Here is a 13,372-nt window from a genome sequence, read left to right as displayed (position 1 = left end):
CCAGTCGGTGTGTACTTGCTCCTCTTACAGACTGGCCTGTAAGCTGCCTGAGGACAGGCCAAGTGTCACTCATCTTTCTAGCACAAATGTCAAATAATTAACGCAATACCAAGACAGGTTCTAGCATAAATGTCAAATAATTAATGCAACACCAAGACAGGCACTGGGTTTATAACAGAAGAACAGGGCTGGACCCAGCTCTGACACTCACTAGCTCTGGGGCCCTCAGGAAGTGAGAGCATCTCTTGGATCTGTTCCTTCTGCAGTGGAGGCAAACAGCCAGGGAGAGAAGGAAAGGAAAGAGGGAACAGGAGAGAGCAAGAGAAGAGAAAGGAATGAAGCAAACAGCAGTCAGTCGGAAGGGAAGAAGGTAGCAGCTGACTTCAGGCAACTTTCAGTGGAAGAATTCACCTAGCCAATTTAGATGTGTGTTCCTTGACAGACTCTGTTCTTCAGTATTTACTGTGTTATTATCCTTCCTTCAAATCTGTTTTAGTGATCCCTGACATGTTGTCTCCTTCCACATCTTACTGAAGCACTTGATATTTTTTTTTTCTTGTACAATCTAGAAAACATCACACATTCCTAATAAAAGTAACTATTCCAGGGTCAAGAGAGAATTTCTACTTAGTGAGAATATACATGCCTGAGAAAACTCATATACACCACAAATCTATCAACAGCTAAGACCCTCAGCATATTAACTCACTCTGGGGACACATCCAAACACTGTGAAGAATTTCGTTAGGAAAAACTACTGTTGAAGGCAAAATCAACGCTTAGAGTTCGATGGGAGCTGAAGAATAAATGGGTTCGATGGGAGCTGAAGAATAAATCTGCTTCTATTCACACCTGTCTCAGTTAATACCAAGCTGAAGAAGTCACACGTGCTTTTCTCTCGATGGCTTACTCAGCCTAGAGAAAACCCTCTGTGACCACTCTTCTCTCAGAGGGGCGCCTGCGGAAACAGGGGGGGAGTAACATATCCCCAGCACCAAACTACCACCAATGCGAAAAGTACACAGGATATAAAACATTAACATCTCCAAAGGGATACTGAAGTACAAATATCTATGAGAAGTCAGACCCAGTAGGAAAGTCTGTGATTATGATTTTGTTTTTTAAATGAAATTGAACATTTAAACTGCAAAATGTGGGGAATGAAAAAGCCATCTGTCAGGCACTATATCCATAAAAGAATCCACCCACTTACAAATAATCCCTGAATGTCACCACTCTTATTTCTATCCATCATCCTGGTGTCGTAAATGGAATACTCACAATAAAACTGCCATTAGCAGAGTATTCCTGTGATCTGTCTTTACCAACCATGTTGATCTAAAGTTGGAGGTCACTGTTATTAGAAAACTCAAGACACCACCCCCTACCCCACCAGGGTTGAAAGGGCCTGAAAAGAAGATTTTTAACTGATGCAAAGCTTGGGCTCAGGCTCTGGAAGTCCCCATGGTAGCGGGGCTCTGCCCTAGTCCCTCCACCTTTTCTTTCGAGCTTCACAGGATTTATGTCATTTGCCCTCTCTTTATGACTTTGGTGAGCAAAAGACTTTATACAGTTACACACTGTTCATCCCAGAGGGCAGTCGGTTCAGGAACAAAAAGAAGATAAGAGATAATTCAAATACTCAGTGGGTGGGAGGCCCAGAACATACAACCACAAGAATGAGGAAAGGTCGCCACGTGAAACCAAACTTGAGTGGTCGGCAGTGTGACTGTCTGATATTCTCAGGAACCCTGGGAAGGTTAATATGGCTCTTCTCACCTTTTTCTGCTGTTATACGTACAGGAACCTCCTGATTTATAAACCCGTGCACAGCGGCCATACTGAATCACTGAGTTAATGCTAAACTTGTTGCTCCACACCACCCCTATCTTTTCCTATCTGCCCAGCTAAAGCAGAGTTAAGGTCTAGAAGGCCCCCCAGAGAGGAACTCCCATGCCTGCAAACCCCGCAACGGGTTGAGAAGCAACTCCTTCTCCACAGTGATCCAGACTCACCCTGTCCCCATCCCTCTACTGCATCTAAGGTTTACACTCTTCTCTTGGGGGATGGGGGGAAGCCCAGAGTGAGGCAGTGGCACGTGGTAAGAGGTCAGAGTGAACTGATGGTAGTTTTAAAAAGTGAGTCAGCCATCCTAGTTCACCTGCAGGAAGGCCGACTATAAGCTGAAAATGCATAATGGGCGTTTTTGAGCGCAGTGGCCACCTGAAAGCGCATCGTGTCATCTGAAACCCGAGATCACTGTGGCTCCCCGTCTGAGGTTGTATAACTAATGGAATGGCTAATGGAATGGATACCACTCCCTGTAACTTCACACTTCTTTTTTGGTTTATAGGAATGTTTTTCATACCCACAATCACATTGTCCTATTACCCTTTCCCTTCCCACATTCTGGAAGGCAAGAGCAAGAGTTCCATTCCACTTGGAGGGGAAAAAAATGTATAACTCCCACTTCATTTCTCAGTTATATTGAATACAAAGAGGAATGTTTATGCCTGAAAGTTTTCTTCACTTTCCACCCCAATTCCTAAGTACTACTGTCTTAAAAATAGATTCTTTTGCTTAAAAACATTACAAAAATAAATCTCAGTCCTCTTTTAAAAGATAAAATAGAACGATCTCATTTTAGCTTCCCTTTCCCTCAACAGTTTGATTTTCAAACAGAATTAGCTTTAGTTATTTTAACAATGTCTTTCACTTATGCCCTATAAAATACATCTCCCTTCAAAGGCAGTAATAGTCTTTTTATTTATTTATTTATTTTTTCCAAGACGGAGTCTTGCTTTGTCACCCAGGCTGGAGTGCAGTGGCGCAATCTCTGCTCACTGCAACCTCCACCTCGCCTCCCGGGTTCAAGCAATTCTCCTGTTTCAGCCTCCCGAGTAGCCGGGATTACAGGCGCCTGCCACCACATCCGGCTAATTTTTGTATTTTTAGTAGAGACAGGGTTTCACCACGTTGGCCAGGCTGGTCTCGAACTCCTGAACTCGTGATCTGCCCGCTGTGGCCTCCCAGAGTGCTGGGATTACAGGCATGAGCCACCGCGCCCAGCCAATTGTCGTTTAATTTAAAAGTAAACCCTATATAAATGACCTACAATTCACTAACAAGCATTTGTGCTTAATGTATAATGTTCTTTCACCGGAAGACATCAACAATATCTGAGGGAATTAGACCTGTTTACAAAAAAGGAAATTCAAAGAACTCAGGTCTGTCACATGATCACTTTATTTTCTCCTATGACACAGAGACAAAACATTTCCTTTCCTACCCAAAGCCTCTGAGAATTATAAAAAGCTATTTCATCTTTGTTGGCAGAAGTCAAAAGTTATGAAGTCAAAAGAAAAACATAAGAAAAACCTATTCACCCCTTAATCATACTTCTCATACTTTGTAACAAAATTCTTCTTCACAATAAAAAAAATTGTTGGTTTCCCAATTTCCAATTAGAGAATGTCAATATTAAACGCACAGGCACAGCCTAACCATTGAATCCCAACTTTAAATAATTCTGAAACAGGAAGACACATGCCTAAATCCAGCCAAGGTCTGCCTCCTCTGACCTGTGAAAACACTGGTTCCCTATTTAATAGAGAAACTAACATTTCCCCTAATGAAAATCAATAGCCTCTAAATCATAACAGTCCTACTTAGAGAAAAACAAATCAAAGTCTACTGACCATCTTGACAGTATTATAAAGGCTTCCCATAAAACAACTGTAATAATACAAGGTCTGCTTTAGGATTCCCAGTCCCTATTTTCTAGCACTATCTGGCCACTGAGACCTTCACTGTGTCTTTTTTGTATTCCATTGAGTTTTTTTTAAATAATTATTTTACACACACACACACACACACACACACACACACTTTTTTTTTTCCTTTCCCTTTCTTTTAGGATGGGGTCTCACTATGTTGTCCAGACTGGTCTCGAACTCCTGAGCTGAAACAATCCTCCTGCCTCAGCCTCCCAAAGTGCCAGGACTACAGATGTGAGCCACTGTGCCTGACCCAAAAAAAAAACTCAATAAATGAATGGATCTAGCATGTTTTCATCTTTCCTATCTTTCCTTCAAATATAAAATGTTCTTATAACACATGTTTATATTACATAATGTTTCAAATTTAATTTCCTCCTCTTAGAAAATCTAGCTAGTATCCCCAGTTTTTATACATCTTCAAGAAACAGGGGGTTTGACTTCTCTTGGCCGCCTACATTCAAATTCTTGCTCTTCCCATTATCCCATTATGCTAACCTTAGCTCTGCCTCCATCACCAATCTCTTATATCTTTAGAAATTCCAAGGCTCTGCACATTGTATCTCTTCCACCAAAGAAAAGAAAAAAAACCCTTCTCTCCTCTCTTCCAACTGACCTTCTGCTGCTTTTATCCCACTTCAATCTCGACTGCGTATCAGGGAAATCTATTTTCTCACTGCATTTCCATTCCAAACACCACGTCGGTTCAGCTACACAGGCTGACCTCATGGTTCTTCACTCTTCCTAAACCAGCTGGGGACAGAGGTCAGTTTGGGGGCCAAGTTTTTCTAAAAATCTGATTAGCCACACCTCTGGAGCAGTTGCCATGGTTCACTGCCTCTCTCTAGGAAGTACAGGCAGGGGTGGGAGAGACTGGGCCCCAAAAATGGCAGATTCTCGGATTTCAAAAAAATAGCAGACACACACGTGAAAAAGTGTGGAAAAGCAAAATAAGCAATTATGAAAAAATCTATGGAATCTCTTAATTACTTGCCATCTGAAGATCCCATGCCAGTGACAAAATGCCAAAGAAAAGTTTCATTTTATCATTTAGCCTTCACGCTAGTCAGACCCTGATTAAGTCGAGACAGCCAGCCCAGAGCACCTTGCAGGTCTAAAGGTTCCTCTCCGGCCACAGGGAAGAAAGCTGACACAATGGGACACCAACAACTCGCCTGGACCCTCTGACCCGTCAGCACTGCTGGGCACCCTGATCACACTCTGCCCACTCTCAGCAGAAGAGCTTCATTTTCTAAGCAGCCTACACCGGGTAACACACAGTGTACAAGTACAGTTTATATGCACAAAGAACAGAATGCACGTTTTGTTAATTCTGCGTGAGTTAACAAGAAATTAGCAAATACAGTTGCTATTATCCAAAATAGATATTTACTGGTTTCCTTAAACCTGATGATACCAATCATGGATATACAAATACTTTGCTCAAGGTGGTATGTTTTCTTCTTCAGTTAACACTCGATATTCCTGATCTGAAATTCAAACTGCTTCTGGAAATATCAACACAGGAGTCACTTACTAATGCCACGAACCAGGGCATGACCTTGGGAAAGAGAAAAGTGAAGTCAGCCCCAGCCCTTTGCTGCAGTTATTCCACACTTCTCCCTCAAGGTTATAAAAGTAGGCTCCCCGCCCCCATCCATTCCCCCCTCGCACATCAGGAGCAACTAAGGGGAAGTCCCTGTCCCTACAAACCTCAGCCTTCTCTGAAAGCTCAACCTCCCCCACTCAGCCTACTTCTCACATCACAGCTCTCTAAGGAAGCTCGCTCCCCAACTCCACGCTCTCCTGAGTCAAAACGAAAGCGCAGCTACAGTGAGAGCTCCTCTGCTTTCTTCCAGAGAGAAGCTCCAGGGAAATTCAGGGCTTGCCTGTGGCCCTCCACAGCAGGTCCTCAGCGCCATTCAGCACTGCAATTTTGTTTTTCCTTATTAACTCCCGTACTGCCAAGAGACAGAGACTGCTTCTTTTCTTTTCTTTAACACAGGACCTGGATCTTCTGCCCAGGCTGGAGTGCAGTGCCATGATCACAGCTCACTGCAGCCTTGAACTCCTAGGCTCGAGTGATCCTTACATGCACCGCCACATTCAGTTAATTCTTATTTGTTGCAGAAATGGGGTCTCGCTCTCACTCAGACTGGTCTCAGACTGGCCTCAAGTGATCCTCCAGCCTCGCCTCCCAAATGCTGGGATTACAGGTTTGAGCCACTCTGCCTGGCCTAAGGCTGTGGCCTGCAGATGTTACTAATCTCTCTCCCTCTTCTAAACTCCATCCCCTTTTCTTTCCGAGGTTAAGTTAAAAAGTCATAGTCACCAGTCAAGAGGTCTCCCACGGCTTCCTTCCTTCAAATCTTGCCTGTACCTTCACTGCTGGCTTTGCCAAGCCGATCCTCCACAGTGAGCTTGGTCTGTCCCTTCTATTTTGGGTCATTCCTATCCCATCTGCCTAGAGGCATAAAGAGACGGCCCCCAGCCTTACCCTGGAACCCTTGGTGCTCTGTCCTCTTGCCACGCAGCCTTCACAGCTCAAGTTCTCTAGTACTGGGACATATCCTGCTCCTCCCAGTATCTTCCCCAGCCCTCTGACAATCCACTCTCTTGAAACCACCATTGAAATCCAGGCAGGGCTGGGCGTGGTGGCTCATGACTGTGATTCCAACACTTTGGAAGGCCAAGGCAAGATGATTGGTTGAGCCCAGTAAGTCGAGGCTATAGTGAGCTACAATCACGCCACTGCAATCTAGCCTAGGCAACAGAGTAAGACCCTGTCTCTTAAATTAAAAAATAAAAATAAAAAAGCCAGGCTGAAGGAGAGAATTTTGGGGATCATAGAATAGTTCTGTATCACAAATGTGGTAATGGAGACATGTTTCTGTGCATCTGTCAAACCCTCGAGAATTTCAGGCCGGGCGTGGTGGTTCATGCCCGTAATCCCAGCACTTTGGGAGGCTGAGGCGGGTGGATCACTTAAGACTAGGAGTTGGAGACCAGCCTGGCCGACATGATGAAACCCCCTCTCTACTACAAATACAAAAATTAGCTGGGCGTGGTGGTGCACACCTGTAATCCCAGCTACTCGGGAGGCTAAAGCAGAGAGCCGCTTGAACCTGGGAGGCAGAGGTTGCAGTGAGCTGAGATCACGCCACTGTACTCCAGCCTGGGTGACAAAGCGAGGCTCTTTCTCAAAAAAAAAAAAAAAAAAAAACTAGAGAATTTCACTGTGTAAATATTAAATTTAAAAATAAAAACCAGGAATGGGAGAGGGCGTCCAAAATTAAGACCAACTGTAACAAGAACCTAAATGTATTACAAATGAATAACATTACTACACTGAAGGGTGCAGGGAAGAAAAAACTAACCTAAACAACTCGGAAAACAGAATTCTGACTGTACGCTGTAAGGCTAATGAAAAAGGACTGTGCACAAACACCGTCCTCCAGTAAAAAAAAAAAAAACTGCTGAAATCTAGTTAGTAGTAGTGTACGAATGACAATTTTTAGTTTTCACAAGTGTGTTAGAATTACACAAGATGTGAGCTTTAAGCAAAGTTGGGTAAATGGGTACTTAGAAATTCTCTGTCCTATTTTTGCAACATTTCTTTCTTTTTTTTTCTTTTTTGTAGAGAGAGGGTCTCGCTATGTTGTCTAGGCTGGTTACTCCTGGGCTCCAGTGATCCTTCTACCTTGGCCTCCCAAAGCACAGGGATTACAGACGTGAGCCACTGTACCTAGCCAAAACTTTAAGTTAAAATTACTTCGACATAAAAGTTAAAAAGGGAAAACCCAGGCTATGTGACATAATACAAAGGAGACAGCTTTGGAGATGAAATCCTTGCTGTCCTATTTACTACTATTAGCTAGTGACCTCAGGTGGCCATGGCACCTCCCCGAGTGTCCCTTCCTCCTAGGTCCAAAGGAAGGTGCATGCCATCGCTGAACAGTGTAGTCTCACAGCAAGAAAACACTCCAGAAACAATCCATTCCCAATCTATGTTCCCGCGCGCCTGTTTTTGGTGCCAATCGCCTTTCATGTTGCCCGTGACCTTACTGCAGAATTTCATTTTCTGGTCATCCTTTCCTCTCATGGACCCCACAACATTGCCTCAAGCTCACTTGGCTTTTCCTGACTCACTGGCTTTTCCTCTTCTCCCCTTTCATGAGTCCCTTCAGACTCTTTTTTGTTATCCACCTTTGTTCAAAGGCAACCTCACCAACTCCCAAGGTCAGAACAGTCAGAACAAACAGGTTTCTACCTTTAGCCCTAATTCTGCCTTAAGAGTCGTCTTTCCATTGTTGGGATGATATTCTGCTTGGCTCTCCCCACACTAGGTCAAACTTAAAACTAAAGCCCTCATATTCCCTCCCATGTTCCTCTAAATCCTGTGTTTTGTCAATGACCTTCACCTTCTCTAGGAAAACATTAAAAATCTTCAGGCAGGGCGGGCGCAGTGGTTCATGCCTGTAATCCCAACACTTTGGGAGGCTGAGGTGGGCGGATCACTTGAGGTCGGGAGTTCGAGACCAGCCTGACCAACATGGAGAAACCCCGTCTCTACTAAAAATACAAAATTAGCCAGGCGTGGTAGTGCACACCTGTAATCCCAGCTACTCAGGAGGCTGACACAGGAGAATTGCTTGAACCCAGGAGGCAGAGGTTGTGGTGAGCCAAGATCGCACCATTGCACTCCAGCCTGGGCGACAAGAGCAAAACTCCACCTCCAAAAAAAACATCTTCAGGCAGCATTTCATAAACCATAAAACACAGATACTAGTTCTGTAGGATATTAGGTCTTTCACAAAGACAAGACTGAAATGCACATAGCAAATGCTGGATTTTCCTAAGTTAAACAGATTTCTTTCAGGCAAGACCCACTATTATGCTAATGAGCATTACAAATCTCCAAAATCAGTGATGCCAATAGCCACCAATTTTGATCTATCTGCAGGTCATTTTTTCTGATCCACAAATACAAATGCCAAAATGATTGCCCAAAAGGCTACAAAAACTTTTGTTGTTGCAAGTTATGCATTAGTTACTTTTATTGCATCTTGTCCCCCAACTTCATAAGCTCATGTCATTATTAGCTAATATCAAAGGCAACACAAAGATGCCTTATTGTACTTTACTTTTCATATTATGTGAATGTTTACTTTTTCTCCTATGTTTTGCTAGTTGCCAATCAATGAATGATGAATGAATGGATGCAGAGAGCTGATGAATTTCCTGTTTCTTTCTTTCTTCAGCTCTATGAAACAACTTACTGATCCACACTCTCGTCATTTATTAATAAGCAAGAGCATACAAAGCCTATCCATACAGTTCCCTGACTCACTGGCTTTTCCTCTTCTATGTCCATAGACAAACCTTCATGAAGAAAAAGAGCATTTAACATCCCAGGTACACAACACACAAACAGTAAGTGGGAGAGCACAATACCCCTGGCAACATGATTCCATTCCAGCACCAGCGTTCCCTTTGTTCCTAGCTTCTTTGTGTCCAAAAATTTTCCACTTAAAAAAATGAGGATAACAGCATACGCTCAACCAACCCCAGGGATATGGAAAGGGGCTGCTGATATTTAGAGGGAGCCTTGTCATAATTAAACACACAGCACAAAACAGCGTAACATTCAAACAATGAGTGACCAGTGGTCAGAGAATGTCAAAGAATATTCCTACCCTTTTCATTTCAGTATCACAGATAAGAGACCTACAGCCAGGCAGGGGACCTATTTGGCCAGAATCACATTCGGGAGAACAGTCTGTGGTGATCTTATTTATTCACCTTCCTAGTCAGACTGCAGCTTTCAGCAAAAGAAGGAAAGAAGCTAAGTGGGCATCGTCTTGTGGGGAGCTCAGGGGCTCCCCTTGTCAAAAACAGAACTCACTGGTTGGGAGTGAGCCCTGGCAAAGATCAGAATTAGAGGCTGAGGCACAAATGACCAATCTACCAGGTCAGAACCTGGGAGGCAGACGAAGAGATGCTGACTGGAAGCACAGCTGCCTGATCATCCTCTTCTGAACCCTCCTGGTCTTTGCAGCCCCCAAATGACAACAAAATTATGAATACACACAGACACAACACTTCACTGTGTATAAAACTTCTCAGCCGAAATCAGGCCACTGCACCCCGGCCTGGGCAACAGAGCGAGACTCCATCTAAAAAAAAAAAACTCATAAGCAGCAGCAGCCTTAATGGTCATATCTGAAAGGACCCCTGCTTCTCTGCGTCCTGCAAAACATGAGGCTGTCTCCTCTGTAGACAGGTGGAGGAGGAGGTGAGACCTGTGAGCCATCTTTTCCGGGTCCTCAGGAACCTCACAAGTGAGTTTTCCCAAGGGCGCCCCAAGAATTATATAGAAATGCAAAACTCTGAGATTTGGGTCTTTGTTAAAATTTAACTTTAATAAGTTTTTAATTATCTCACTATGGTTCATAAATCTGTAAAGTTCCTGGATGCTGTAATAAAAGACAAATCACAGTCCCAAAACACCATCAACCCAAATTCAATCTTTACAGCCAGATTCCTATGTAGTATTAATACTGGAATTCAGATCACAAAAAGAAGCAGCCAATTTCTCATTCGAGTAACAATAATTTTGTATTAGCTTGGTCTTCTAAAAATCTGACAGCTGTAAAAATCAGAGCTGGACAATCTATGGCAAAATTAGATAGGAAAAAGAAGAAAGTGAGGTTATGGGAGAAGGTGAACCCAGCACCGGTGCAGGTGTCTGACAACAACCAAAAGTGAGGAAGACAAGCTGCCCGGAGCTGCATTTCCCACACCACTCTCCACTGAACGAAGCCAGAGCTCCACAGAAAAATGACTGATCTAGGATTGGGCGGGAAATGCACCTACCAATGAATCTCATAGTGTCAGAAAGTAAGAAAGAGCTGAATGCCCCCCGCCTCCAAAAAAAAAAACAAAAAAACTACACTGATGGGGCGTGTCAAAGGGACATAGAAGCCCATAGAAAACTGGAACAATCTGAGCAACAAAATAAAGTGGTGTTGTGTAACAACCCAAAATATTAAATAAATACCCATGAATGCATACTGATATAAATGATGGAATAACTAAACGGGATATGCAAACCATCCCCTGTGCAGAAGTTCCAAAGTAATTTATGTAGATGCCCCACCCTTATGTAGTGAAGAACAACTCCCCGCCCCTTCAATGACTTTCTTCCGAGGACAGTAAGGAAAGCGGAGAAAAAAGCAACTTTACCGTGGAGAAAGAAACCTGACGAACACAACCTCAGCCAGGTGGTCAAGGTCTGCAACAACTGCCGTAAGTCACACGGACAGTATGTCCCCGGGCTGTCATGAGAATGGCACACTGCCCTGAGACCTTCTTCCCAGAGACACACTACCCCAGCCTGACCACAGGAGACACATCAGACAAATCCCAACGGTGGGACCTCCTACAACATCCCTGACCAGTATTCCTTACAACTGTCAATGTCATCGAAAACAAAGGAAGTCTGAGAAATGGTCATGGCCAAGTGAAGTCTGAAGACAAAATGTAATGTGATATCCTAGATGGACTCCTGGAACAGAAAAAGGACAATAGGTAAAAACTAAGGAAATCCCAAAAAGGCAGACTTTAGTTGTTGTTGGTTAGTTGATTTTTTTTTTTTTTTTAAGTAAGATAGAAATAGTAAATAGTTAAGACAACTGGCCAGGCATGGTGGCTCATGCCTATAATCCCAGCACGTTGGGAGGCCAAGAGTTCACAAGTTTGAGACCGGCCTGGACAACATGGCAAAACTCCATGTCTACAAAAAATACAAAATTTAGATGGGCGTGGTGGGGCGCACCTGTAGTCCCAGCTACTCCGGAGGCTGAGGTGGAAGGATGGCTTGAGCCCTGGAGGCAGAGGCTACAGTGAGCATGTTTGTGCCATTGTACATCAGCCTGGGCGACAGAGCCAGACCTTGTCTCAAAAAAAAAAAGAAAAAAAAAAAAAGGAGAACCTGGGAGTGTGAAAATACAGAGGAGAGCTGGGATGAGATGTTGTATACTATAATCCTTTTACTTCCAAAGAATATTGGCGAAAAGCAACCTAAAAAAAGAAGTCATTCCTAAAGGGTTTCACAGCTCTGGGTATGTAGATATTGGCTTTCCATTTTATCCTCTCATCAGTAAACTGCCTCAAGGTCAGTGACTAATCAAAATGATGCAGCAACTTTTAAACCATAGGTTATTAGAAACACAATTTTCAGGCTGGACGTGGTGGCTCATGCCTGTAGTCCTAGAACTTTCAGAGGTCAAGGCAGGTAGATCACTTGAGACCAGGAGTTCAAGACCAGACTGGTCAACACGGTAAAACCCTGTCTATACTAAAAATACAAAAATTGGGCGGCCATGGTGTCACGCACCTGTAATCCCAGCTACTTGGGAGGCTGAGGCACGAGAACTGCTGGAACCCTAGAGTCGGAAGTTGCAGTGCGCCAACTGTCATACCACTACACTCCAGCCTGGGTGACAGAGCAACACTCAGTCTCAAAAAAAAAAAAAAAAAAAAAATAGAATTTCAAAAGTTTGCATTCTCTATGCTTTCAGCACACAAAATCATTGAGATGATCTTCCACGACTACAGCCAGTCTCAGTCTGGCCAGAGATGATAAATGATTTATTTGGTAGATCTTTTTGGCCAATGGTAGGCAACACAACAATTGGATCACTGATCGCTTACTATATGAAATAACAGCTTATTCAAAAAAAAAAATAGGTCCCTCCTAAGAATTTGGTTATCAGGGTCACAAAGAAAGAAACATTTCTACTCTCGCTCCATCCTTCAGGTATCTTCTAACAATGCCAGCCCTTCCTTCTGCAACAGCAATATAACTGGGTTTTCAATTCTAAAAATTAATACCCATAAATAGGAACTACCGCTTCCCTTTAAAATATAGCCAGGTGTATGTTTAACTTTTTTTTTTTTTTTCTTTTTTTTTTTTTTTGAGACTGAGTCTGGCTCTGTCACCCAGGCTGGAGTGCAGTGGCCGGATCTCAGCTCACTGCAAGCTCCGCCTCCCGGATTTACGCCATTCTCCTGCCTCAGCCTCCCGAGTAGCTGGGACCACAGGCGCTCGCCACTTCGCCCAGCTAGATTTTTGTATTTTTTTAGTAGAGATGGGGTTTCACTGTGTTAGCCAGGATGGTCTCGATCTCCTGACCTCGTGATCCGCCCGTCTCGGCCTCCCAAAGTGCTGGAATTACAGGCTTGAGCCACCGCGCCCGGCCAACTTTTTTTAATCATGGTAAAACACACAAAACATAAAATTTACCATCTTAACCATACACTTTTTTTTTTCTTTTTTTTTTTTTTGAGAGAAGATCTCGCTAGGTTGCCTAGGCTAGCGTGCGTGATCTCGGCTCACTGCAGCCTCCCCCTCCCAGGCTCAAGCCATTCCTCTCACCTCGGCCTCCAAAGCAGCTGGGACTATAGGTGCACACCACCACACCTGACTAATTTTTGTATTTTTTGTAGATACAAGGTCTCACTATGTTGCCCAGGCTGGTCCCAAACCCCTGAGCTGAAGCAATTCGCCTGCCTCTGCCTCCCAAAGTGCTGAT

General features: G+C 43.7%; 1 protein-coding gene across 28 annotated transcripts in view; it reads right to left on the bottom strand.

The window, feature by feature from the left end:
- The window catches only part of ZNF532 (zinc finger protein 532), a 127,752-nt gene that overhangs the window by 71,036 nt on the left and 43,344 nt on the right, over window positions 1-13,372 (bottom strand). The window lies entirely within an intron of this gene.

The sequence above is a fragment of the Papio anubis genome, chromosome 19 (assembly GCF_008728515.1).
Source record: "Papio anubis isolate 15944 chromosome 19, Panubis1.0, whole genome shotgun sequence".
Classification (NCBI taxonomy): Eukaryota; Metazoa; Chordata; class Mammalia; order Primates; family Cercopithecidae; genus Papio; species Papio anubis.
Note: the sequence above shows the minus strand (reverse complement) of the source record. Positions and strands in the feature narration are given on the sequence as shown.